Source organism: Nicotiana tabacum, chromosome 7, assembly GCF_000715075.1.
Source record: "Nicotiana tabacum cultivar K326 chromosome 7, ASM71507v2, whole genome shotgun sequence".
NCBI classification, from domain to species: domain Eukaryota; kingdom Viridiplantae; phylum Streptophyta; class Magnoliopsida; order Solanales; family Solanaceae; genus Nicotiana; species Nicotiana tabacum.
Window position 1 is genome coordinate 153,735,808 of NC_134086.1, and position 6,000 is coordinate 153,741,807.

Here is a 6,000-nt window from a genome sequence, read left to right on the forward strand (position 1 = left end):
TGTGGTACTTGTTTTGCCCGAGGGGCTGTTTTACGTTTCTATCCTTTTACTCACTGTTTTTATCACTTGTTTGAAACTTTTGGAAAGATGTTTTAAAAAGTTTTTACTGAACTGAGATGTTTTTATGAGTTTTTATGGCTTTACTGCATTGTTCTGGACTTATACTGTTTTGCTATAGCGTTATGCTGTGGTTTACGTGTTTTCTTACTGCTCAGCTGCTTTTACTTTTATTACTTACTAAGTTGGCATACTCACATTACTCTCTGCACCCTGTGTGCAGATCCAGGAGTCTCGGGTCATGCTAGCGAGTGCTGATTTGTCTTCCAGCAGGCTTTCGGAGTTGACTAAGTAGCTGCTTGGCGCTCGCAGCCCAGTGCTTCTCCTTCCTATCTTTATTCCGTTTTGTATTAGCTTTGTTTCAGACTATGTTGTCTTTTCGTATTTATAGATGAGTTGTAGTTGCTCATGACTGGTGACATCCCCATGTCAGGCTGTGTTTTGTTTCCGCACTATTCTATTATGCCTTACATTTTGGGATTTTAGCTTATTAATGACTTTTAAATGACTTATTATAATTGTTTGGTTGGTTTTGGGGTTTGTGTCGACTGGCCTAGTTTCATGATAGGCGCCATCACGACTGAGTCCGTTTTAGAGTCGTGACATTTAGTGTTTTGTATTGTAGTCATTTTAGTGATGGGCTTCTGTGCGAGTTGGGACTAATTTGGGACCACAATTAGGGGTTTTTTAAAGAAATTTGAGAATATTAAAAATAGTGATGTCAGACTTTGTTGTTATTAATTTTTACCATGGCGGTAACTTTACCCTTGACCATAAATTGAAATATGTGGGGGAACATGAGGTGTTAATAGCTAGGGGTGTGCATTCGATTTATCGATTCGATTTTGCCCCTTATCGATAATTACTTATCGATTATCGATTTATACATATGCTTATCGTTATCGTTTCAATAAGGTTTCGATTTTTTCGATTTCGATTTATCGATATTTGGGGCTTATCGATTCGGTTATCGATTACACCAATAAGAAAATTTGATGTTCCTTAAGTATAGAATAACTTAAGATAATCATAGTAAGTAGTAACAATTGTTCCTTCTACATACAGTAACATAGACTTTTTTTGCTCTCTCTTTTACATTTTTTTCCTTTGCTTAACTGTTCATTTGACCAGAAAAGTGTCAGCACACTAAAAACAAACTGAATAAGTTACAAATGCTTTTACAACAATCAGAAGTCACCAACAAGCTACCAACTTATAACAAACAATCTCAAATAAAATGGACATGCTGTCAAACCCTTTAGTGACAGGCTAAAGCCACAGAATCAAACAATCTCAAATAATTTTAATACACCTGAAATCAGAATATTAAGCGCAGAACTGTTCTTATGAAAATTATGTTGGATGAACATTGAACACAATAGAGATTAGAGCGTGCAATTGAACCTGCAGCTCTTCTTCTTGCACAGAGTAATTTTAAGACACCAAGCTTTAAACCTGAAAGAAATTAAAAAAATATTAATAACTTTGTGATACATCACATTCTTTTACAAGTATATTATTTAAAATGGAGAACTTACATAGCAGCTAACAAACTTTAGCAAACATCGTTGGTGGAAGCTTCTTTGTCAAGATTAGTAAAATCTAATAAGAATATACATTAACAAGTCAAGCAATTAATATATTATTTAACTATCTTAAGCAATACAATAAAATTAATTAAAATATACATGCCTTCCTCGAGTGTCTCGAGAAAATCTAAATCTTCCTCAACATTTACAGGAAGCGATTCACTTCGAAGCCAATCTTGAAGGCACACTAGAGTTTCAACCAATTTAGGAGTTAATGAACTCCTAAATTGGTCAAGAATACGCCCTCCGGTACTAAATGCACTTTCAGATGCCACACTTGAAATAGGAATAGCAAGCACATCTCGAGCCATCATACCAAGAATAGGAAATCTAGGTGAGTTCACCTTCCACCAAGCCAAGATATCAAACTCCGGTCTTTCATTTTCAGGATCTTCTGCAAGATACTTTTCCAATTCTGTTTTAGAATCTACACCTCCACTTGCAGCTTTATGTTTCCTTATTTCATCTAAGAGTGCACCTAAACCAGTTGAAGTTTCCATTATGCTGAATGAAGAGCTTGGCAAAGAGGTAGAAACTTTACCACCAGTATCTTTTGAAACTGACTTAGAGACATACTCATTAAATAATGAACTCATATAAGTATGAACCTCTTTTTCAATAATTGTTCCTTCATCATCTCCAAACATCTTCTTAAGTACAAAACTAACAGTAGTAAACTTGTAGCGAGGATCCAAAACACAAGCAATGAAAATCATTTTGTTCATTTTTTTTGGTTCACCCCAATACTTCTCAAATTTTTTCCACATACTTAATGCCATCTCACTCAACAATTTATCTTCAGTTGTTATTAATCGATTTAAGTAAACAACAACTTGACCAATTTCAATAAAATGGGCATTCGATGTTACATAAAGTGACCCGGACACCTTCAAAGTGAGATTATAAAATATTTCAAGAAATTGTGCAATTCTCTTTACCTCATCCCAATCAGTTCTTGTAAGAATACCTACAGGCTTTCCATCTGAAATGGCATCAACATAAGATAACGTGACAAGCCGGTATCACAATCAGAATATTCTTTAATTGCACGCTCATATTCAATAGCCCTACTCAACATCAAGTAGGTGGAATTCCATCTTGTAGGAACATCTAAGCATAAAGACTTCTTGACAATATTTTCACTTTCACAACATTCCTGAAACTTCCTCAACCTAGCAGGAGACTGTCTAATGTATCTGACTACACATCTAACATGAGCAATAGAAATACTTGACTCTTTTAAACCATCTTTCACAATAAGATTTACAATATGTGTCATGCATCTCATGTGAAGGTGTTGACCATTCATGGAATTGGTTCCCCAATCATCTAATTTGTCAGACAACTTCTCCACAGTCACATCATTTGAACTAGCATTGTCAATTGTGACAGTGAAAATCTTTTGCAAACCCCACTCACGCAAATAATCAATAATACACCTTGTCATATCTTCACCTTTATGACTAGTAATTGGAGAAAAGTTAATAATTCTTTTATGCATAATCCATTCACTATCAATCCAATGGGTTGTGATGCACATATAGTTAATATTTTGAATAGAAGTCCATGTATCAGTGGTAAGACTTACTCTTTGACTTGTTCCTTTAATAAACTTCATTAATTTATTTTTTTCCACATTAAAAAGAGCAAAACAATCCCGTGTAACAGTAGTACGGGAAGGAATATGAAAACAAGGTTGTGTCATTTTCCATAAAGTTTCTAAAGCCTTCCTTCTCAACAAAACTAAATGGAAGTTCATCAACAATCACCATACGACACAAAGTCATCCTACACTCTTCTTGATCAAATTTCCATGGAATAAGACCACCCGGTAATGTTTGAAATTGTAATAGTTTTTGACCTTTTTCAACTTTATAAGGATTCTTTGGACATTTATCGATATGATTATTCATTTGTGTCGTACTTTTGCCTTTTGTCTCAAAATATTCTTGTCCACAAAATCTACATGCATATTTATTATTTCCTGCAACATCAACTTTTTCTTCAAAAAAATCCCATGCCCGAGATCGTTTTTTCCTTTGTTTTGTAACTGTCGAGTGAGTAGTTGTAGCCGTAGACTCGGAACCTCTACTTTCATCAACCACTTTATCAATATTACCATTTTCATCCATGTGAAGTGAATGAATAATGTAACTTACAGTCTTAAACGAGTTGAATGAACCAAAGCAAGACGAAGTCAGCACTCCTCGCTCTTGAATCTACATATCAAAATAAAATACAAACCTTGTTTTACATGGTTGCCTTAAGTAGGTTTTCACCATTTGCATACAAGAAGCAATTAAAACTTAGTTGTACATAATCACACTAATAAGGTGGAAAATGATACCAATAAAAAAGAGTTGCTCAAAAGAGAAATATGGCGTGAAGTGTGAGGTCCAGAAAGTGTTAAAACTCATGTCCATTTATTTTGTCACTTTGTTAATTATTTAGTTTGATTCATGTAGTGCTTTATGTGTTAATTGGATCACGAACTTTTCCATTTTAAACAAATCAGCTATAAGGTATAAATAGTTCCTATCTGCAGAGATGCAATCTATGGAACAGAATTTGATGAATATCCACTGTTTCATCACAGAACATACTAAGAATTCTGGACCTGTTTTATATCAAAGCAACCTCAAGATTTCAACTTCTTGTGACTTCATCTTGTTTTCAAAAAAGTAAAATGTTTTTTTTCTTTTCCAATTACATGCTGTTTAAAAATGAAAATCCTTTTCGGAAACCCTTAAAAGTAGTTCTGTTGATCTTATTTAAAGAAAAACATTCACTTTGGCTCCATTGTACCATGTTTCTCAAATTGAAAGAACTATTGTGGCATCGCTTCAGAACTTTTGTGTTTTCAATTCAATGACTTGTTGAGAATCGCTGTTAGTGTGTACACTTATATAAAATTAAGCATTTGTTCAAGCATCACGTTTATAGCTTCTATAAAATTTAGTAATTTAGTAAAAATAGAAAAACAATTACTGAGAGAACCCATTTGAAGATAGAGAATTACCAGATCTGTGGGAGAAACCGAGAAAGGAGGAATTTTGAGTGAAGAAAATTTGAGGCTTCGGCTCTAAAGGGGTAGAAGCAGAACAGTTCTGCCAAAAACGTTGAGGCTTGAGCAGAGCTTGACTCTTGAGGAACTTCAGATTCTGAACTGAAGCAGAAGCGGCTCGCCGGCGCCTGAACTGAACAGATGAAGTCGTGACTCGTGAAGAGGAAATAATAGGGTAGGGGAAAATCTTGAGGAACTTCAGATTCAGAAGGCAGAAGCGGCGCATGAAAATGGAAATAATAAGTTAGGTAAAGGAAGGGTTATATAGAATAAGTATCTTTTTAGTATATCTTATCGGTTTATCGATAAACCGATAACCAAAGTGGACAAAATCGAAATCGAAATCGATAACTCGATAAGAAAATTTTCGAAATCGAAATCGATAAACCGATAAACCGATAACAAATAATCGATTCGATTTATCGATAAACCGATTCGAATGCACACCCTTATTAATAGCTGATATTGACAAAGACCACTTTTTAATTCCGGAACTATTATATTACACTAAAAAATTGGGATATGGTACAATGGGTGGCTTCTATTGCCAAGACCCAGAAAATAAGAATTTTGTCTATGTGGATAGTGATGCACAATTATTTTAATATTGTGTGTAACCTAGAAAATGAAGATGAGATACATTTGTATATTCAGCATATTGTTCTAGACCCCGAGTTAGTGGATGATGTGGCACCTACTGGACTTATTGGTGGTCCAGAAATAGGTGTAACGGAAGTGAATGGTGCATCTAGGGAAACAAACATAGAAGAGAGGGAAGATGTTTTTACTGAAAATGAAGTGATGGAAGATGTTGCTGCTGAAACTAAAGTGAGGGAAGATGTTGTTGTTGAAACTAAAGTAAGGGAATATATTGCTGCTGATTTAAATGGTGTGTGGAGGGAGAAGGTTGTTAGGGAAGATGTTTTTGCTGATTTAAGTGGTGTGGGGAGGGAAGAGGTTGTAAAAGGTGATGTTACAAATCTTGATGGTACTATTTCATATCTAGAGAGTAGTAGTGACTCAGATTTTGATATTGTACCAGAAGAGATGATAGTGATACTGATAAAGAGTTGATAGCTATCAGGAATGAAAAGAGAACAAAGCTAAAGGCTAAAAGAAGGAAAAAATAGCTGTTCATGTAGAAATACCTCTAGGAGAAGGAAAAATAAATAGAGGTTTTAAAGACATTGGCAAGAACAAGACAGACAAATATGTTGGAAAAATAGGGGAGATGAGGACTATGTTGATAGTTCTGATATATGTAGTGATGATTCCGATAATGAGCTAGAC